Genomic DNA, 18,110 nt, shown 5'->3' on the forward strand with positions numbered 1-18,110 from the left:
CAAGCGACCGTACGAACGGTCGAACGAAACGGCCGCATCCGGTGTGGTCTAGTGGCTAGGATACCTGGCTTTCACCCAGGAGGCCCGGGTTCGATTCCCGGTACCGGAACGGAATTTTTTCCACACGAGTCGTGACAAGTTTGAGCTGTCCGAGCGGCCGTTTCCCGTCCTGCTCGCAATATAGCTACTGTTTCGTGACCGTCAGCAGAATATAGACTAGGGAAGCAGACGCACGACGACCATAGAAATGGTGTACGGCTTCATGCCACCAGTTTCCAGCGTAGGGCTGAGCAACTGCATCTGCTGGGGCCCGTTAGCTCAGTTGGTTAGAGCGTCGTGCTAATAACGCGAAGGTCGTGGGTTCGATCCCCCCACGGGCCACTGCTCTTTTACTACTACGAAAAGGCAGCGCCGATTTCAGCTGGCGAGTGTGATGACCAAAAGATCATCACCCTGCGTGGAAGTTGACAGAGGATCCGAACCCGACTCGTCGGGAAGCGCTACATCATTCACTCGGCAATGGCCATAATATCTTGAATACACTGGTTCTCAACCGATAAAGAGAAAATGAAAGAAAATGTCCGATTGCCGATGCGCAACCACTTTGGCCCCTGTCAGTACTTGGGCGGGTGAGCGCATGGGAACACAGGGTACTATTGGCAGTTTTACTTCCTATTTTTGTTTCTCCTTAGTTTTCGGAGCTGCAGCCCGATTCGGTCAGGGAGACGCCACCGTGAAATGAAGGGGGCGTGCTGTGTGTCCATCGCCTAGCCTCACCTCTCTTTACCTCTCTCAGTCGTTTCTCGTGCTTGTCGTTTTGATATAGGCCGATTTGAGAGCGTCAGCTCTCGCGTCAGCCGAGCAAAGTCGAGACAAGTCGAGACACACTAAGGGCTGGTATGCAGCGAGTAGGAGGCCGGAAAAACAATAATTTAAGAGCGCGTGGCAAAAGTACTCATACGCGAAATTAAAAGCCTGCTGCGGTGGCCGGGAATCGAACCCGGATCAACTGCTTGGAAGGCAACTATGCTGACCATTACACCACCACCGCACAAGCGAGCGCCCCGCCTCCGCGCTGTGTCGGCTTCCCGCCTGTCGGCAGCGGCCGAAGGTGATCGTACCTGGCAGGCGCATTTCGAGGTAGGCTAGGGGAGCACATCCAGACGCATTCGGACAGCGTATCCGCGCACATTTCGCATCCTTTGGCAAGAGTCGGCGCCGGCGAGGACCGCGTTCTGGCGGCATTTTTAAGCAGTGCAGTGCAGGATTCAGCGTCTGCAGCATCTTCTCCACAGAATGCTACGGCGCTTGACGGCAGTCCCACTTTCCCTTGAGACATCTGCTCGGGAAGCAGCGTGAAGTTGCCGCTGGCCCCAGCATCGGTGGTTCAGTGGTAGAATGCTCGCCTGCCACGCGGGCGGCCCGGGTTCGATTCCCGGCCGATGCATCATTTTGCTTTTCCCGCGATAATGCTGCCGTGTGGCTTGCGCGCTTGAGATGCACGATCCGCAAGAATATATAGCTGGATTCCCTTGAGAAGAACCGAGAACGCAGCACTCGCCGGTCCCCACTAGGACGCTCGCATGATGTTCTGCAGACTAGCGTCGGCTTGGCCTCACAAGTTGCTGTGTCCAGGTGCCTCCGAGGCACTGAGCTTTAACGACAAGGAGTGCTGCCTATCGTTGCAACAGCTGCAGCAACACCGCAATCAACTGGGCCGGCAGTGCGCGTGTAGCAACAGAACACGTTACCCAGGAAGTACAGTGTCTCTACGTCTAATATTGGGTACGGTATTTACCCAGTTTCCAGGACCAGTGGTGCACCCGTGCCTCGGTAGCGCAGTAGGCAGCGCGTAAGTCTCATAATCTTAAGGTCGTGAGTTCGATCCTCACCCGGGGCATTTAATTTTCTGTGACTGATGGTGGCGCTGTTGCTAGGGCGCCAACGTAGTTCTTGTTTGTTATCCACAACTTTTCAACGCTTCAGCGGGAAAATGTTTACCTCCTGTTATTGCTACTTACAGCTTCCCTTTTCCTCTTCTCCCAGCAGAGCATGAAGCCAAAAGCATTGCTCTGCGGCGTTTGAGGTGCGCGCCTTGCCAGTCAGTCTGTGCAAAGATGCTCGCAAAGAGAGAAGGGCGCCGACGCGGCACTCGACACGAAATGCGACAAGCGACCGTACGAACGGTCGAACGAAACGGCCGCATCCGGTGTGGTCTAGTGGCTAGGATACCTGGCTTTCACCCAGGAGGCCCGGGTTCGATTCCCGGTACCGGAACGGAATTTTTTCCACACGAGTCGTGACAAGTTTGAGCTGTCCGAGCGGCCGTTTCCCGTCCTGCTCGCAATATAGCTACTGTTTCGTGACCGTCAGCAGAATATAGACTAGGGAAGCAGACGCACGACGACCATAGAAATGGTGTACGGCTTCATGCCACCAGTTTCCAGCGTAGGGCTGAGCAACTGCATCTGCTGGGGCCCGTTAGCTCAGTTGGTTAGAGCGTCGTGCTAATAACGCGAAGGTCGTGGGTTCGATCCCCCCACGGGCCACTGCTCTTTTACTACTACGAAAAGGCAGCGCCGATTTCAGCTGGCGAGTGTGATGACCAAAAGATCATCACCCTGCGTGGAAGTTGACAGAGGATCCGAACCCGACTCGTCGGGAAGCGCTACATCATTCACTCGGCAATGGCCATAATATCTTGAATACACTGGTTCTCAACCGATAAAGAGAAAATGAAAGAAAATGTCCGATTGCCGATGCGCAACCACTTTGGCCCCTGTCAGTACTTGGGCGGGTGAGCGCATGGGAACACAGGGTACTATTGGCAGTTTTACTTCCTATTTTTGTTTCTCCTTAGTTTTCGGAGCTGCAGCCCGATTCGGTCAGGGAGACGCCACCGTGAAATGAAGGGGGCGTGCTGTGTGTCCATCGCCTAGCCTCACCTCTCTTTACCTCTCTCAGTCGTTTCTCGTGCTTGTCGTTTTGATATAGGCCGATTTGAGAGCGTCAGCTCTCGCGTCAGCCGAGCAAAGTCGAGACAAGTCGAGACACACTAAGGGCTGGTATGCAGCGAGTAGGAGGCCGGAAAAACAATAATTTAAGAGCGCGTGGCAAAAGTACTCATACGCGAAATTAAAAGCCTGCTGCGGTGGCCGGGAATCGAACCCGGATCAACTGCTTGGAAGGCAACTATGCTGACCATTACACCACCACCGCACAAGCGAGCGCCCCGCCTCCGCGCTGTGTCGGCTTCCCGCCTGTCGGCAGCGGCCGAAGGTGATCGTACCTGGCAGGCGCATTTCGAGGTAGGCTAGGGGAGCACATCCAGACGCATTCGGACAGCGTATCCGCGCACATTTCGCATCCTTTGGCAAGAGTCGGCGCCGGCGAGGACCGCGTTCTGGCGGCATTTTTAAGCAGTGCAGTGCAGGATTCAGCGTCTGCAGCATCTTCTCCACAGAATGCTACGGCGCTTGACGGCAGTCCCACTTTCCCTTGAGACATCTGCTCGGGAAGCAGCGTGAAGTTGCCGCTGGCCCCAGCATCGGTGGTTCAGTGGTAGAATGCTCGCCTGCCACGCGGGCGGCCCGGGTTCGATTCCCGGCCGATGCATCATTTTGCTTTTCCCGCGATAATGCTGCCGTGTGGCTTGCGCGCTTGAGATGCACGATCCGCAAGAATATATAGCTGGATTCCCTTGAGAAGAACCGAGAACGCAGCACTCGCCGGTCCCCACTAGGACGCTCGCATGATGTTCTGCAGACTAGCGTCGGCTTGGCCTCACAAGTTGCTGTGTCCAGGTGCCTCCGAGGCACTGAGCTTTAACGACAAGGAGTGCTGCCTATCGTTGCAACAGCTGCAGCAACACCGCAATCAACTGGGCCGGCAGTGCGCGTGTAGCAACAGAACACGTTACCCAGGAAGTACAGTGTCTCTACGTCTAATATTGGGTACGGTATTTACCCAGTTTCCAGGACCAGTGGTGCACCCGTGCCTCGGTAGCGCAGTAGGCAGCGCGTAAGTCTCATAATCTTAAGGTCGTGAGTTCGATCCTCACCCGGGGCATTTAATTTTCTGTGACTGATGGTGGCGCTGTTGCTAGGGCGCCAACGTAGTTCTTGTTTGTTATCCACAACTTTTCAACGCTTCAGCGGGAAAATGTTTACCTCCTGTTATTGCTACTTACAGCTTCCCTTTTCCTCTTCTCCCAGCAGAGCATGAAGCCAAAAGCATTGCTCTGCGGCGTTTGAGGTGCGCGCCTTGCCAGTCAGTCTGTGCAAAGATGCTCGCAAAGAGAGAAGGGCGCCGACGCGGCACTCGACACGAAATGCGACAAGCGACCGTACGAACGGTCGAACGAAACGGCCGCATCCGGTGTGGTCTAGTGGCTAGGATACCTGGCTTTCACCCAGGAGGCCCGGGTTCGATTCCCGGTACCGGAACGGAATTTTTTCCACACGAGTCGTGACAAGTTTGAGCTGTCCGAGCGGCCGTTTCCCGTCCTGCTCGCAATATAGCTACTGTTTCGTGACCGTCAGCAGAATATAGACTAGGGAAGCAGACGCACGACGACCATAGAAATGGTGTACGGCTTCATGCCACCAGTTTCCAGCGTAGGGCTGAGCAACTGCATCTGCTGGGGCCCGTTAGCTCAGTTGGTTAGAGCGTCGTGCTAATAACGCGAAGGTCGTGGGTTCGATCCCCCCACGGGCCACTGCTCTTTTACTACTACGAAAAGGCAGCGCCGATTTCAGCTGGCGAGTGTGATGACCAAAAGATCATCACCCTGCGTGGAAGTTGACAGAGGATCCGAACCCGACTCGTCGGGAAGCGCTACATCATTCACTCGGCAATGGCCATAATATCTTGAATACACTGGTTCTCAACCGATAAAGAGAAAATGAAAGAAAATGTCCGATTGCCGATGCGCAACCACTTTGGCCCCTGTCAGTACTTGGGCGGGTGAGCGCATGGGAACACAGGGTACTATTAGCAGTTTTACTTCCTATTTTTGTTTCTCCTTAGTTTTCGGAGCTGCAGCCCGATTCGGTCAGGGAGACGCCACCGTGAAATGAAGGGGGCGTGCTGTGTGTCCATCGCCTAGCCTCACCTCTCTTTACCTCTCTCAGTCGTTTCTCGTGCTTGTCGTTTTGATATAGGCCGATTTGAGAGCGTCAGCTCTCGCGTCAGCCGAGCAAAGTCGAGACAAGTCGAGACACACTAAGGGCTGGTATGCAGCGAGTAGGAGGCCGGAAAAACAATAATTTAAGAGCGCGTGGCAAAAGTACTCATACGCGAAATTAAAAGCCTGCTGCGGTGGCCGGGAATCGAACCCGGATCAACTGCTTGGAAGGCAACTATGCTGACCATTACACCACCACCGCACAAGCGAGCGCCCCGCCTCCGCGCTGTGTCGGCTTCCCGCCTGTCGGCAGCGGCCGAAGGTGATCGTACCTGGCAGGCGCATTTCGAGGTAGGCTAGGGGAGCACATCCAGACGCATTCGGACAGCGTATCCGCGCACATTTCGCATCCTTTGGCAGGAGTCGGCGCCGGCGAGGACCGCGTTCTGGCGGCATTTTTAAGCAGTGCAGTGCAGGATTCAGCGTCTGCAGCATCTTCTCCACAGAATGCTACGGCGCTTGACGGCAGTCCCACTTTCCCTTGAGACATCTGCTCGGGAAGCAGCGTGAAGTTGCCGCTGGCCCCAGCATCGGTGGTTCAGTGGTAGAATGCTCGCCTGCCACGCGGGCGGCCCGGGTTCGATTCCCGGCCGATGCATCATTTTGCTTTTCCCGCGATAATGCTGCCGTGTGGCTTGCGCGCTTGAGATGCACGATCCGCAAGAATATATAGCTGGATTCCCTTGAGAAGAACCGAGAACGCAGCACTCGCCGGTCCCCACTAGGACGCTCGCATGATGTTCTGCAGACTAGCGTCGGCTTGGCCTCACAAGTTGCTGTGTCCAGTTGCCTCCGAGGCACTGAGCTTTAACGACAAGGAGTGCTGCCTATCGTTGCAACAGCTGCAGCAACACCGCAATCAACTGGGCCGGCAGTGCGCGTGTAGCAACAGAACACGTTACCCAGGAAGTACAGTGTCTCTACGTCTAATATTGGGTACGGTATTTACCCAGTTTCCAGGACCAGTGGTGCACCCGTGCCTCGGTAGCGCAGTAGGCAGCGCGTAAGTCTCATAATCTTAAGGTCGTGAGTTCGATCCTCACCCGGGGCATTTAATTTTCTGTGACTGATGGTGGCGCTGTTGCTAGGGCGCCAACGTAGTTCTTGTTTGTTATCCACAACTTTTCAACGCTTCAGCGGGAAAATGTTTACCTCCTGTTATTGCTACTTACAGCTTCCCTTTTCCTCTTCTCCCAGCAGAGCATGAAGCCAAAAGCATTGCTCTGCGGCGTTTGAGGTGCGCGCCTTGCCAGTCAGTCTGTGCAAAGATGCTCGCAAAGAGAGAAGGGCGCCGACGCGGCACTCGACACGAAATGCGACAAGCGACCGTACGAACGGTCGAACGAAACGGCCGCATCCGGTGTGGTCTAGTGGCTAGGATACCTGGCTTTCACCCAGGAGGCCCGGGTTCGATTCCCGGTACCGGAACGGAATTTTTTCCACACGAGTCGTGACAAGTTTGAGCTGTCCGAGCGGCCGTTTCCCGTCCTGCTCGCAATATAGCTACTGTTTCGTGACCGTCAGCAGAATATAGACTAGGGAAGCAGACGCACGACGACCATAGAAATGGTGTACGGCTTCATGCCACCAGTTTCCAGCGTAGGGCTGAGCAACTGCATCTGCTGGGGCCCGTTAGCTCAGTTGGTTAGAGCGTCGTGCTAATAACGCGAAGGTCGTGGGTTCGATCCCCCCACGGGCCACTGCTCTTTTACTACTACGAAAAGGCAGCGCCGATTTCAGCTGGCGAGTGTGATGACCAAAAGATCATCACCCTGCGTGGAAGTTGACAGAGGATCCGAACCCGACTCGTCGGGAAGCGCTACATCATTCACTCGGCAATGGCCATAATATCTTGAATACACTGGTTCTCAACCGATAAAGAGAAAATGAAAGAAAATGTCCGATTGCCGATGCGCAACCACTTTGGCCCCTGTCAGTACTTGGGCGGGTGAGCGCATGGGAACACAGGGTACTATTGGCAGTTTTACTTCCTATTTTTGTTTCTCCTTAGTTTTCGGAGCTGCAGCCCGATTCGGTCAGGGAGACGCCACCGTGAAATGAAGGGGGCGTGCTGTGTGTCCATCGCCTAGCCTCACCTCTCTTTACCTCTCTCAGTCGTTTCTCGTGCTTGTCGTTTTGATATAGGCCGATTTGAGAGCGTCAGCTCTCGCGTCAGCCGAGCAAAGTCGAGACAAGTCGAGACACACTAAGGGCTGGTATGCAGCGAGTAGGAGGCCGGAAAAACAATAATTTAAGAGCGCGTGGCAAAAGTACTCATACGCGAAATTAAAAGCCTGCTGCGGTGGCCGGGAATCGAACCCGGATCAACTGCTTGGAAGGCAACTATGCTGACCATTACACCACCACCGCACAAGCGAGCGCCCCGCCTCCGCGCTGTGTCGGCTTCCCGCCTGTCGGCAGCGGCCGAAGGTGATCGTACCTGGCAGGCGCATTTCGAGGTAGGCTAGGGGAGCACATCCAGACGCATTCGGACAGCGTATCCGCGCACATTTCGCATCCTTTGGCAAGAGTCGGCGCCGGCGAGGACCGCGTTCTGGCGGCATTTTTAAGCAGTGCAGTGCAGGATTCAGCGTCTGCAGCATCTTCTCCACAGAATGCTACGGCGCTTGACGGCAGTCCCACTTTCCCTTGAGACATCTGCTCGGGAAGCAGCGTGAAGTTGCCGCTGGCCCCAGCATCGGTGGTTCAGTGGTAGAATGCTCGCCTGCCACGCGGGCGGCCCGGGTTCGATTCCCGGCCGATGCATCATTTTGCTTTTCCCGCGATAATGCTGCCGTGTGGCTTGCGCGCTTGAGATGCACGATCCGCAAGAATATATAGCTGGATTCCCTTGAGAAGAACCGAGAACGCAGCACTCGCCGGTCCCCACTAGGACGCTCGCATGATGTTCTGCAGACTAGCGTCGGCTTGGCCTCACAAGTTGCTGTGTCCAGGTGCCTCCGAGGCACTGAGCTTTAACGACAAGGAGTGCTGCCTATCGTTGCAACAGCTGCAGCAACACCGCAATCAACTGGGCCGGCAGTGCGCGTGTAGCAACAGAACACGTTACCCAGGAAGTACAGTGTCTCTACGTCTAATATTGGGTACGGTATTTACCCAGTTTCCAGGACCAGTGGTGCACCCGTGCCTCGGTAGCGCAGTAGGCAGCGCGTAAGTCTCATAATCTTAAGGTCGTGAGTTCGATCCTCACCCGGGGCATTTAATTTTCTGTGACTGATGGTGGCGCTGTTGCTAGGGCGCCAACGTAGTTCTTGTTTGTTATCCACAACTTTTCAACGCTTCAGCGGGAAAATGTTTACCTCCTGTTATTGCTACTTACAGCTTCCCTTTTCCTCTTCTCCCAGCAGAGCATGAAGCCAAAAGCATTGCTCTGCGGCGTTTGAGGTGCGCGCCTTGCCAGTCAGTCTGTGCAAAGATGCTCGCAAAGAGAGAAGGGCGCCGACGCGGCACTCGACACGAAATGCGACAAGCGACCGTACGAACGGTCGAACGAAACGGCCGCATCCGGTGTGGTCTAGTGGCTAGGATACCTGGCTTTCACCCAGGAGGCCCGGGTTCGATTCCCGGTACCGGAACGGAATTTTTTCCACACGAGTCGTGACAAGTTTGAGCTGTCCGAGCGGCCGTTTCCCGTCCTGCTCGCAATATAGCTACTGTTTCGTGACCGTCAGCAGAATATAGACTAGGGAAGCAGACGCACGACGACCATAGAAATGGTGTACGGCTTCATGCCACCAGTTTCCAGCGTAGGGCTGAGCAACTGCATCTGCTGGGGCCCGTTAGCTCAGTTGGTTAGAGCGTCGTGCTAATAACGCGAAGGTCGTGGGTTCGATCCCCCCACGGGCCACTGCTCTTTTACTACTACGAAAAGGCAGCGCCGATTTCAGCTGGCGAGTGTGATGACCAAAAGATCATCACCCTGCGTGGAAGTTGACAGAGGATCCGAACCCGACTCGTCGGGAAGCGCTACATCATTCACTCGGCAATGGCCATAATATCTTGAATACACTGGTTCTCAACCGATAAAGAGAAAATGAAAGAAAATGTCCGATTGCCGATGCGCAACCACTTTGGCCCCTGTCAGTACTTGGGCGGGTGAGCGCATGGGAACACAGGGTACTATTGGCAGTTTTACTTCCTATTTTTGTTTCTCCTTAGTTTTCGGAGCTGCAGCCCGATTCGGTCAGGGAGACGCCACCGTGAAATGAAGGGGGCGTGCTGTGTGTCCATCGCCTAGCCTCACCTCTCTTTACCTCTCTCAGTCGTTTCTCGTGCTTGTCGTTTTGATATAGGCCGATTTGAGAGCGTCAGCTCTCGCGTCAGCCGAGCAAAGTCGAGACAAGTCGAGACACACTAAGGGCTGGTATGCAGCGAGTAGGAGGCCGGAAAAACAATAATTTAAGAGCGCGTGGCAAAAGTACTCATACGCGAAATTAAAAGCCTGCTGCGGTGGCCGGGAATCGAACCCGGATCAACTGCTTGGAAGGCAACTATGCTGACCATTACACCACCACCGCACAAGCGAGCGCCCCGCCTCCGCGCTGTGTCGGCTTCCCGCCTGTCGGCAGCGGCCGAAGGTGATCGTACCTGGCAGGCGCATTTCGAGGTAGGCTAGGGGAGCACATCCAGACGCATTCGGACAGCGTATCCGCGCACATTTCGCATCCTTTGGCAAGAGTCGGCGCCGGCGAGGACCGCGTTCTGGCGGCATTTTTAAGCAGTGCAGTGCAGGATTCAGCGTCTGCAGCATCTTCTCCACAGAATGCTACGGCGCTTGACGGCAGTCCCACTTTCCCTTGAGACATCTGCTCGGGAAGCAGCGTGAAGTTGCCGCTGGCCCCAGCATCGGTGGTTCAGTGGTAGAATGCTCGCCTGCCACGCGGGCGGCCCGGGTTCGATTCCCGGCCGATGCATCATTTTGCTTTTCCCGCGATAATGCTGCCGTGTGGCTTGCGCGCTTGAGATGCACGATCCGCAAGAATATATAGCTGGATTCCCTTGAGAAGAACCGAGAACGCAGCACTCGCCGGTCCCCACTAGGACGCTCGCATGATGTTCTGCAGACTAGCGTCGGCTTGGCCTCACAAGTTGCTGTGTCCAGGTGCCTCCGAGGCACTGAGCTTTAACGACAAGGAGTGCTGCCTATCGTTGCAACAGCTGCAGCAACACCGCAATCAACTGGGCCGGCAGTGCGCGTGTAGCAACAGAACACGTTACCCAGGAAGTACAGTGTCTCTACGTCTAATATTGGGTACGGTATTTACCCAGTTTCCAGGACCAGTGGTGCACCCGTGCCTCGGTAGCGCAGTAGGCAGCGCGTAAGTCTCATAATCTTAAGGTCGTGAGTTCGATCCTCACCCGGGGCATTTAATTTTCTGTGACTGATGGTGGCGCTGTTGCTAGGGCGCCAACGTAGTTCTTGTTTGTTATCCACAACTTTTCAACGCTTCAGCGGGAAAATGTTTACCTCCTGTTATTGCTACTTACAGCTTCCCTTTTCCTCTTCTCCCAGCAGAGCATGAAGCCAAAAGCATTGCTCTGCGGCGTTTGAGGTGCGCGCCTTGCCAGTCAGTCTGTGCAAAGATGCTCGCAAAGAGAGAAGGGCGCCGACGCGGCACTCGACACGAAATGCGACAAGCGACCGTACGAACGGTCGAACGAAACGGCCGCATCCGGTGTGGTCTAGTGGCTAGGATACCTGGCTTTCACCCAGGAGGCCCGGGTTCGATTCCCGGTACCGGAACGGAATTTTTTTCCACACGAGTCGTGACAAGTTTGAGCTGTCCGAGCGGCCGTTTCCCGTCCTGCTCGCAATATAGCTACTGTTTCGTGACCGTCAGCAGAATATAGACTAGGGAAGCAGACGCACGACGACCATAGAAATGGTGTACGGCTTCATGCCACCAGTTTCCAGCGTAGGGCTGAGCAACTGCATCTGCTGGGGCCCGTTAGCTCAGTTGGTTAGAGCGTCGTGCTAATAACGCGAAGGTCGTGGGTTCGATCCCCCCACGGGCCACTGCTCTTTTACTACTACGAAAAGGCAGCGCCGATTTCAGCTGGCGAGTGTGATGACCAAAAGATCATCACCCTGCGTGGAAGTTGACAGAGGATCCGAACCCGACTCGTCGGGAAGCGCTACATCATTCACTCGGCAATGGCCATAATATCTTGAATACACTGGTTCTCAACCGATAAAGAGAAAATGAAAGAAAATGTCCGATTGCCGATGCGCAACCACTTTGGCCCCTGTCAGTACTTGGGCGGGTGAGCGCATGGGAACACAGGGTACTATTGGCAGTTTTACTTCCTATTTTTGTTTCTCCTTAGTTTTCGGAGCTGCAGCCCGATTCGGTCAGGGAGACGCCACCGTGAAATGAAGGGGGCGTGCTGTGTGTCCATCGCCTAGCCTCACCTCTCTTTACCTCTCTCAGTCGTTTCTCGTGCTTGTCGTTTTGATATAGGCCGATTTGAGAGCGTCAGCTCTCGCGTCAGCCGAGCAAAGTCGAGACAAGTCGAGACACACTAAGGGCTGGTATGCAGCGAGTAGGAGGCCGGAAAAACAATAATTTAAGAGCGCGTGGCAAAAGTACTCATACGCGAAATTAAAAGCCTGCTGCGGTGGCCGGGAATCGAACCCGGATCAACTGCTTGGAAGGCAACTATGCTGACCATTACACCACCACCGCACAAGCGAGCGCCCCGCCTCCGCGCTGTGTCGGCTTCCCGCCTGTCGGCAGCGGCCGAAGGTGATCGTACCTGGCAGGCGCATTTCGAGGTAGGCTAGGGGAGCACATCCAGACGCATTCGGACAGCGTATCCGCGCACATTTCGCATCCTTTGGCAAGAGTCCGGCGCCGGCGAGGACCGCGTTCTGGCGGCATTTTTAAGCAGTGCAGTGCAGGATTCAGCGTCTGCAGCATCTTCTCCACAGAATGCTACGGCGCTTGACGGCAGTCCCACTTTCCCTTGAGACATCTGCTCGGGAAGCAGCGTGAAGTTGCCGCTGGCCCCAGCATCGGTGGTTCAGTGGTAGAATGCTCGCCTGCCACGCGGGCGGCCCGGGTTCGATTCCCGGCCCGATGCATCATTTTGCTTTTCCCGCGATAATGCTGCCGTGTGGCTTGCGCGCTTGAGATGCACGATCCGCAAGAATATATAGCTGGATTCCCTTGAGAAGAACCGAGAACGCAGCACTCGCCGGTCCCCACTAGGACGCTCGCATGATGTTCTGCAGACTAGCGTCGGCTTGGCCTCACAAGTTGCTGTGTCCAGGTGCCCTCCGAGGCACTGAGCTTTAACGACAAGGAGTGCTGCCTATCGTTGCAACAGCTGCAGCAACACCGCAATCAACTGGGCCGGCAGTGCGCGTGTAGCAACAGAACACGTTACCCAGGAAGTACAGTGTCCTCTACGTCTAATATTGGGTACGGTATTTACCCAGTTTCCAGGACCAGTGGTGCACCCGTGCCTCGGTAGCGCAGTAGGCAGCGCGTAAGTCTCATAATCTTAAGGTCGTGAGTTCGATCCTCACCCGGGGCATTTAATTTTCTGTGACTGATGGTGGCGCTGTTGCTAGGGCGCCAACGTAGTTCTTGTTTGTTATCCACAACTTTTCAACGCTTCAGCGGGAAAATGTTTACCTCCTGTTTATTGCTACTTACAGCTTCCCTTTTCCTCTTCTCCCAGCAGAGCATGAAGCCAAAAGCATTGCTCTGCGGCGTTTGAGGTGCGCGCCTTGCCAGTCAGTCTGTGCAAAGATGCTCGCAAAGAGAGAAGGGCGCCGACGCGGCACTCGACACGAAATGCGACAAGCGACCGTACGAACGGTCGAACGAAACGGCCGCATCCGGTGTGGTCTAGTGGCTAGGATACCTGGCTTTCACCCAGGAGGCCCGGGTTCGATTCCCGGTACCGGAACGGAATTTTTTCCACACGAGTCGTGACAAGTTTGAGCTGTCCGAGCGGCCGTTTCCCGTCCTGCTCGCAATATAGCTACTGTTTCGTGACCGTCAGCAGAATATAGACTAGGGAAGCAGACGCACGACGACCATAGAAATGGTGTACGGCTTCATGCCACCAGTTTCCAGCGTAGGGCTGAGCAACTGCATCTGCTGGGGCCCGTTAGCTCAGTTGGTTAGAGCGTCGTGCTAATAACGCGAAGGTCGTGGGTTCGATCCCCCCACGGGCCACTGCTCTTTTACTACTACGAAAAGGCAGCGCCGATTTCAGCTGGCGAGTGTGATGACCAAAAGATCATCACCCTGCGTGGAAGTTGACAGAGGATCCGAACCCGACTCGTCGGGAAGCGCTACATCATTCACTCGGCAATGGCCATAATATCTTGAATACACTGGTTCTCAACCGATAAAGAGAAAATGAAAGAAAATGTCCGATTGCCGATGCGCAACCACTTTGGCCCCTGTCAGTACTTGGGCGGGTGAGCGCATGGGAACACAGGGTACTATTGGCAGTTTTACTTCCTATTTTTGTTTCTCCTTAGTTTTCGGAGCTGCAGCCCGATTCGGTCAGGGAGACGCCACCGTGAAATGAAGGGGGCGTGCTGTGTGTCCATCGCCTAGCCTCACCTCTCTTTACCTCTCTCAGTCGTTTCTCGTGCTTGTCGTTTTGATATAGGCCGATTTGAGAGCGTCAGCTCTCGCGTCAGCCGAGCAAAGTCGAGACAAGTCGAGACACACTAAGGGCTGGTATGCAGCGAGTAGGAGGCCGGAAAAACAATAATTTAAGAGCGCGTGGCAAAAGTACTCATACGCGAAATTAAAAGCCTGCTGCGGTGGCCGGAATCGAACCCGGATCAACTGCTTGGAAGGCAACTATGCTGACCATTACACCACCACCGCACAAGCGAGCGCCCCGCCTCCGCGCTGTGTCGGCTTCCCGCCTGTCGGCAGCGGCCGAAGGTGATCGTACCTGGCAGGCGCATTTCGAGGTAGGCTAGGGGAGCACATCCAGACGCATTCGGACAGCGTATCCGCGCACATTTCGCATCCTTTGGCAAGAGTCGGCGCCGGCGAGGACCGCGTTCTGGCGGCATTTTTAAGCAGTGCAGTGCAGGATTCAGCGTCTGCAGCATCTTCTCCACAGAATGCTACGGCGCTTGACGGCAGTCCCACTTTCCCTTGAGACATCTGCTCGGGAAGCAGCGTGAAGTTGCCGCTGGCCCCAGCATCGGTGGTTCAGTGGTAGAAATGCTCGCCTGCCACGCGGGCGCCCGGGTTCGATTCCCGGCCGATGCATCATTTTGCTTTTCCGCGATAATGCTGCCGTGTGGCTTGCGCGCTTGAGATGCACGATCCGCAAGAATATATAGCTGGATTCCCTTGAGAAGAACCGAGAACGCAGCACTCGCCGGTCCCCACTAGGACGCTCGCATGATGTTCTGCAGACTAGCGTCGGCTTGGCCTCACAAGTTGCTGTGTCCAGGTGCCTCCGAGGCACTGAGCTTTAACGACAAGGAGTGCTGCCTATCGTTGCAACAGCTGCAGCAACACCGCAATCAACTGGGCCGGCAGTGCGCGTGTAGCAACAGAACACGTTACCCAGGAAGTACAGTGTCTCTACGTCTAATATTGGGTACGGTATTTACCCAGTTTCCAGGACCAGTGGTGCACCCGTGCCTCGGTAGCGCAGTAGGCAGCGCGTAAGTCTCATAATCTTAAGGTCGTGAGTTCGATCCTCACCCGGGGCATTTAATTTTCTGTGACTGATGGTGGCGCTGTTGCTAGGGCGCCAACGTAGTTCTTGTTTGTTATCCACAACTTTTCAACGCTTCAGCGGGAAAATGTTTACCTCCTGTTATTGCTACTTACAGCTTCCCTTTTCCTCTTCTCCCAGCAGAGCATGAAGCCAAAAGCATTGCTCTGCGGCGTTTGAGGTGCGCGCCTTGCCAGTCAGTCTGTGCAAAGATGCTCGCAAAGAGAGAAGGGCGCCGACGCGGCACTCGACACGAAATGCGACAAGCGACCGTACGAACGGTCGAACGAAACGGCCGCATCCGGTGTGGTCTAGTGGCTAGGATACCTGGCTTTCACCCAGGAGGCCCGGGTTCGATTCCCGGTACCGGGAACGGAATTTTTTCCACACGAGTCGTGACAAGTTTGAGCTGTCCGAGCGGCCGTTTCCCGTCCTGCTCGCAATATAGCTACTGTTTCGTGACCGTCAGCAGAATATAGACTAGGGAAGCAGACGCACGCACGACCATAGAAATGGTGTACGGCTTCATGCCACCAGTTTCCAGCGTAGGGCTGAGCAACTGCATCTGCTGGGGCCCGTTAGCTCAGTTGGTTAGAGCGTCGTGCTAATAACGCGAAGGTCGTGGGTTCGATCCCCCCACGGGCCACTGCTCTTTTACTACTACGAAAAGGCAGCGCCGATTTCAGCTGGCGAGTGTGATGACCAAAAGATCATCACCCTGCGTGGAAGTTGACAGAGGATCCGAACCCGACTCGTCGGGAAGCGCTACATCATTCACTCGGCAATGGCCATAATATCTTGAATACACTGGTTCTCAACCGATAAAGAGAAAATGAAAGAAAATGTCCGATTGCCGATGCGCAACCACTTTGGCCCCTGTCAGTACTTGGGCGGGTGAGCGCATGGGAACACAGGGTACTATTGGCAGTTTTACTTCCTATTTTTGTTTCTCCTTAGTTTTCGGAGCTGCAGCCCGATTCGGTCAGGGAGACGCCACCGTGAAATGAAGGGGGCGTGCTGTGTGTCCATCGCCTAGCCTCACCTCTCTTTACCTCTCTCAGTCGTTTCTCGTGCTTGTCGTTTTGATATAGGCCGATTTGAGAGCGTCAGCTCTCGCGTCAGCCGAGCAAAGTCGAGACAAGTCGAGACACACTAAGGGCTGGTATGCAGCGAGTAGGAGGCCGGAAAAACAATAATTTAAGAGCGCGTGGCAAAAGTACTCATACGCGAAATTAAAAGCCTGCTGCGGTGGCCGGGAATCGAACCCGGATCAACTGCTTGGAAGGCAACTATGCTGACCATTACACCACCACCGCACAAGCGAGCGCCCCGCCTCCGCGCTGTGTCGGCTTCCCGCCTGTCGGCAGCGGCCGAAGGTGATCGTACCTGGCAGGCGCATTTCGAGGTAGGCTAGGGGAGCACATCCAGACGCATTCGGACAGCGTATCCGCGCACATTTCGCATCCTTTGGCAAGAGTCGGCGCCGGCGAGGACCGCGTTCTGGCGGCATTTTTAAGCAGTGCAGTGCAGGATTCAGCGTCTGCAGCATCTTCTCCACAGAATGCTACGGCGCTTGACGGCAGTCCCACTTTCCCTTGAGACATCTGCTCGGGAAGCAGCGTGAAGTTGCCGCTGGCCCCAGCATCGGTGGTTCAGTGGTAGAATGCTCGCCTGCCACGCGGGCGGCCCGGGTTCGATTCCCGGCCGATGCATCATTTTGCTTTTCCCGCGATAATGCTGCCGTGTGGCTTGCGCGCTTGAGATGCACGATCCGCAAGAATATATAGCTGGATTCCCTTGAGAAGAACCGAGAACGCAGCACTCGCCGGTCCCCACTAGGACGCTCGCATGATGTTCTGCAGACTAGCGTCGGCTTGGCCTCACAAGTTGCTGTGTCCAGGTGCCTCCGAGGCACTGAGCTTTAACGACAAGGAGTGCTGCCTATCGTTGCAACAGCTGCAGCAACACCGCAATCAACTGGGCCGGCAGTGCGCGTGTAGCAACAGAACACGTTACCCAGGAAGTACAGTGTCTCTACGTCTAATATTGGGTACGGTATTTACCCAGTTTCCAGGACCAGTGGTGCACCCGTGCCTCGGTAGCGCAGTAGGCAGCGCGTAAGTCTCATAATCTTAAGGTCGTGAGTTCGATCCTCACCCGGGCATTTAATTTTCTGTGACTGATGGTGGCGCTGTTGCTAGGGCGCCAACGTAGTTCTTGTTTGTTATCCACAACTTTTCAACGCTTCAGCGGGAAAATGTTTACCTCCTGTTATTGCTACTTACAGCTTCCCTTTTCCTCTTCTCCCAGCAGAGCATGAAGCCAAAAGCATTGCTCTGCGGCGTTTGAGGTGCGCGCCTTGCCAGTCAGTCTGTGCAAAGATGCTCGCAAAGAGAGAAGGGCGCCGACGCGGCACTCGACACGAAATGCGACAAGCGACCGGTACGAACGGTCGAACGAAACGGCCGCATCCGGTGTGGTCTAGTGGCTAGGATACCTGGCTTTCACCCAGGAGGCCCGGGTTCGATTCCCGGTACCGGAACGGAATTTTTTCCACACGAGTCGTGACAAGTTTGAGCTGTCCGAGCGGCCGTTTCCCGTCCTGCTCGCAATATAGCTACTGTTTCGTGACCGTCAGCAGAATATAGACTAGGGAAGCAGACGCACGACGACCATAGAAATGGTGTACGGCTTCATGCCACCAGTTTCCAGCGTAGGGCTGAGCAACTGCATCTGCTGGGGCCCGTTAGCTCAGTTGGTTAGAGCGTCGTGCTAATAACGCGAAGGTCGTGGGTTCGATCCCCCCACGGGCCACTGCTCTTTTACTACTACGAAAAGGCAGCGCCGATTTCAGCTGGCGAGTGTGATGACCAAAAGATCATCACCCTGCGTGGAAGTTGACAGAGGATCCGAACCCGACTCGTCGGGAAGCGCTACATCATTCACTCGGCAATGGCCATAATATCTTGAATACACTGGTTCTCAACCGATAAAGAGAAAATGAAAGAAAATGTCCGATTGCCGATGCGCAACCACTTTGGCCCCTGTCAGTACTTGGGCGGGTGAGCGCATGGGAACACAGGGTACTATTGGCAGTTTTACTTCCTATTTTTGTTTCTCCTTAGTTTTCGGAGCTGCAGCCCGATTCGGTCAGGGAGACGCCACCGTGAAATGAAGGGGGCGTGCTGTGTGT

General features: G+C 55.1%; 42 non-coding genes across 42 annotated transcripts; 34 read left to right on the forward strand and 8 right to left on the reverse strand.

Annotated features, from left to right (window-relative positions):
- Positions 1-37: 37 nt before the first annotated feature.
- On the forward strand, positions 38-109 carry Trnae-uuc. Its single transcript has one exon. It is a non-coding gene; the product is annotated as a tRNA-Glu (tRNA).
- Positions 110-307: 198 nt separating this feature from the next.
- Positions 308-381, forward strand: Trnai-aau. Its single transcript has one exon. It is a non-coding gene; the product is annotated as a tRNA-Ile (tRNA).
- Positions 382-979: 598 nt separating this feature from the next.
- On the reverse strand, positions 980-1,051 carry Trnag-ucc. Its single transcript has one exon. It is a non-coding gene; the product is annotated as a tRNA-Gly (tRNA).
- A 325-nt stretch (positions 1,052-1,376) lies between these two features.
- On the forward strand, positions 1,377-1,447 carry Trnag-gcc. Its single transcript has one exon. It is a non-coding gene; the product is annotated as a tRNA-Gly (tRNA).
- Positions 1,448-1,827: 380 nt separating this feature from the next.
- Trnam-cau lies at positions 1,828-1,900 on the forward strand. Its single transcript has one exon. It is a non-coding gene; the product is annotated as a tRNA-Met (tRNA).
- A 305-nt stretch (positions 1,901-2,205) lies between these two features.
- Positions 2,206-2,277, forward strand: Trnae-uuc. Its single transcript has one exon. It is a non-coding gene; the product is annotated as a tRNA-Glu (tRNA).
- Positions 2,278-2,475: 198 nt separating this feature from the next.
- On the forward strand, positions 2,476-2,549 carry Trnai-aau. Its single transcript has one exon. It is a non-coding gene; the product is annotated as a tRNA-Ile (tRNA).
- A 598-nt stretch (positions 2,550-3,147) lies between these two features.
- Trnag-ucc lies at positions 3,148-3,219 on the reverse strand. The gene has a single exon. It is a non-coding gene; the product is annotated as a tRNA-Gly (tRNA).
- Positions 3,220-3,544: 325 nt separating this feature from the next.
- Positions 3,545-3,615, forward strand: Trnag-gcc. Its single transcript has one exon. It is a non-coding gene; the product is annotated as a tRNA-Gly (tRNA).
- A 380-nt stretch (positions 3,616-3,995) lies between these two features.
- Positions 3,996-4,068, forward strand: Trnam-cau. The gene has a single exon. It is a non-coding gene; the product is annotated as a tRNA-Met (tRNA).
- Positions 4,069-4,373: 305 nt separating this feature from the next.
- Trnae-uuc lies at positions 4,374-4,445 on the forward strand. The gene has a single exon. It is a non-coding gene; the product is annotated as a tRNA-Glu (tRNA).
- Positions 4,446-4,643: 198 nt separating this feature from the next.
- Trnai-aau lies at positions 4,644-4,717 on the forward strand. The gene has a single exon. It is a non-coding gene; the product is annotated as a tRNA-Ile (tRNA).
- Positions 4,718-5,315: 598 nt separating this feature from the next.
- Positions 5,316-5,387, reverse strand: Trnag-ucc. Its single transcript has one exon. It is a non-coding gene; the product is annotated as a tRNA-Gly (tRNA).
- Positions 5,388-5,712: 325 nt separating this feature from the next.
- On the forward strand, positions 5,713-5,783 carry Trnag-gcc. The gene has a single exon. It is a non-coding gene; the product is annotated as a tRNA-Gly (tRNA).
- A 380-nt stretch (positions 5,784-6,163) lies between these two features.
- Positions 6,164-6,236, forward strand: Trnam-cau. The gene has a single exon. It is a non-coding gene; the product is annotated as a tRNA-Met (tRNA).
- Positions 6,237-6,541: 305 nt separating this feature from the next.
- Trnae-uuc lies at positions 6,542-6,613 on the forward strand. The gene has a single exon. It is a non-coding gene; the product is annotated as a tRNA-Glu (tRNA).
- Positions 6,614-6,811: 198 nt separating this feature from the next.
- Positions 6,812-6,885, forward strand: Trnai-aau. The gene has a single exon. It is a non-coding gene; the product is annotated as a tRNA-Ile (tRNA).
- A 598-nt stretch (positions 6,886-7,483) lies between these two features.
- On the reverse strand, positions 7,484-7,555 carry Trnag-ucc. The gene has a single exon. It is a non-coding gene; the product is annotated as a tRNA-Gly (tRNA).
- Positions 7,556-7,880: 325 nt separating this feature from the next.
- On the forward strand, positions 7,881-7,951 carry Trnag-gcc. Its single transcript has one exon. It is a non-coding gene; the product is annotated as a tRNA-Gly (tRNA).
- A 380-nt stretch (positions 7,952-8,331) lies between these two features.
- On the forward strand, positions 8,332-8,404 carry Trnam-cau. Its single transcript has one exon. It is a non-coding gene; the product is annotated as a tRNA-Met (tRNA).
- Positions 8,405-8,709: 305 nt separating this feature from the next.
- Trnae-uuc lies at positions 8,710-8,781 on the forward strand. Its single transcript has one exon. It is a non-coding gene; the product is annotated as a tRNA-Glu (tRNA).
- A 198-nt stretch (positions 8,782-8,979) lies between these two features.
- On the forward strand, positions 8,980-9,053 carry Trnai-aau. Its single transcript has one exon. It is a non-coding gene; the product is annotated as a tRNA-Ile (tRNA).
- Positions 9,054-9,651: 598 nt separating this feature from the next.
- Positions 9,652-9,723, reverse strand: Trnag-ucc. Its single transcript has one exon. It is a non-coding gene; the product is annotated as a tRNA-Gly (tRNA).
- Positions 9,724-10,048: 325 nt separating this feature from the next.
- Positions 10,049-10,119, forward strand: Trnag-gcc. Its single transcript has one exon. It is a non-coding gene; the product is annotated as a tRNA-Gly (tRNA).
- A 380-nt stretch (positions 10,120-10,499) lies between these two features.
- Positions 10,500-10,572, forward strand: Trnam-cau. Its single transcript has one exon. It is a non-coding gene; the product is annotated as a tRNA-Met (tRNA).
- Positions 10,573-10,877: 305 nt separating this feature from the next.
- Positions 10,878-10,949, forward strand: Trnae-uuc. The gene has a single exon. It is a non-coding gene; the product is annotated as a tRNA-Glu (tRNA).
- A 199-nt stretch (positions 10,950-11,148) lies between these two features.
- On the forward strand, positions 11,149-11,222 carry Trnai-aau. The gene has a single exon. It is a non-coding gene; the product is annotated as a tRNA-Ile (tRNA).
- Positions 11,223-11,820: 598 nt separating this feature from the next.
- Trnag-ucc lies at positions 11,821-11,892 on the reverse strand. Its single transcript has one exon. It is a non-coding gene; the product is annotated as a tRNA-Gly (tRNA).
- A 326-nt stretch (positions 11,893-12,218) lies between these two features.
- On the forward strand, positions 12,219-12,290 carry Trnag-gcc. Its single transcript has one exon. It is a non-coding gene; the product is annotated as a tRNA-Gly (tRNA).
- A 382-nt stretch (positions 12,291-12,672) lies between these two features.
- On the forward strand, positions 12,673-12,745 carry Trnam-cau. Its single transcript has one exon. It is a non-coding gene; the product is annotated as a tRNA-Met (tRNA).
- A 306-nt stretch (positions 12,746-13,051) lies between these two features.
- Positions 13,052-13,123, forward strand: Trnae-uuc. The gene has a single exon. It is a non-coding gene; the product is annotated as a tRNA-Glu (tRNA).
- A 198-nt stretch (positions 13,124-13,321) lies between these two features.
- Positions 13,322-13,395, forward strand: Trnai-aau. The gene has a single exon. It is a non-coding gene; the product is annotated as a tRNA-Ile (tRNA).
- A 598-nt stretch (positions 13,396-13,993) lies between these two features.
- On the reverse strand, positions 13,994-14,064 carry Trnag-ucc. The gene has a single exon. It is a non-coding gene; the product is annotated as a tRNA-Gly (tRNA).
- Positions 14,065-14,389: 325 nt separating this feature from the next.
- Trnag-gcc lies at positions 14,390-14,460 on the forward strand. Its single transcript has one exon. It is a non-coding gene; the product is annotated as a tRNA-Gly (tRNA).
- Positions 14,461-14,839: 379 nt separating this feature from the next.
- Positions 14,840-14,912, forward strand: Trnam-cau. Its single transcript has one exon. It is a non-coding gene; the product is annotated as a tRNA-Met (tRNA).
- Positions 14,913-15,217: 305 nt separating this feature from the next.
- Positions 15,218-15,290, forward strand: Trnae-uuc. The gene has a single exon. It is a non-coding gene; the product is annotated as a tRNA-Glu (tRNA).
- A 199-nt stretch (positions 15,291-15,489) lies between these two features.
- Trnai-aau lies at positions 15,490-15,563 on the forward strand. Its single transcript has one exon. It is a non-coding gene; the product is annotated as a tRNA-Ile (tRNA).
- A 598-nt stretch (positions 15,564-16,161) lies between these two features.
- Trnag-ucc lies at positions 16,162-16,233 on the reverse strand. The gene has a single exon. It is a non-coding gene; the product is annotated as a tRNA-Gly (tRNA).
- A 325-nt stretch (positions 16,234-16,558) lies between these two features.
- Positions 16,559-16,629, forward strand: Trnag-gcc. The gene has a single exon. It is a non-coding gene; the product is annotated as a tRNA-Gly (tRNA).
- Positions 16,630-17,008: 379 nt separating this feature from the next.
- On the forward strand, positions 17,009-17,082 carry Trnam-cau. Its single transcript has one exon. It is a non-coding gene; the product is annotated as a tRNA-Met (tRNA).
- Positions 17,083-17,387: 305 nt separating this feature from the next.
- Trnae-uuc lies at positions 17,388-17,459 on the forward strand. Its single transcript has one exon. It is a non-coding gene; the product is annotated as a tRNA-Glu (tRNA).
- A 198-nt stretch (positions 17,460-17,657) lies between these two features.
- Positions 17,658-17,731, forward strand: Trnai-aau. The gene has a single exon. It is a non-coding gene; the product is annotated as a tRNA-Ile (tRNA).
- Positions 17,732-18,110: the final 379 nt, after the last annotated feature.

This window comes from Schistocerca piceifrons, unplaced genomic scaffold, assembly GCF_021461385.2.
Source record: "Schistocerca piceifrons isolate TAMUIC-IGC-003096 unplaced genomic scaffold, iqSchPice1.1 HiC_scaffold_635, whole genome shotgun sequence".
Classification (NCBI taxonomy): Eukaryota; Metazoa; Arthropoda; class Insecta; order Orthoptera; family Acrididae; genus Schistocerca; species Schistocerca piceifrons.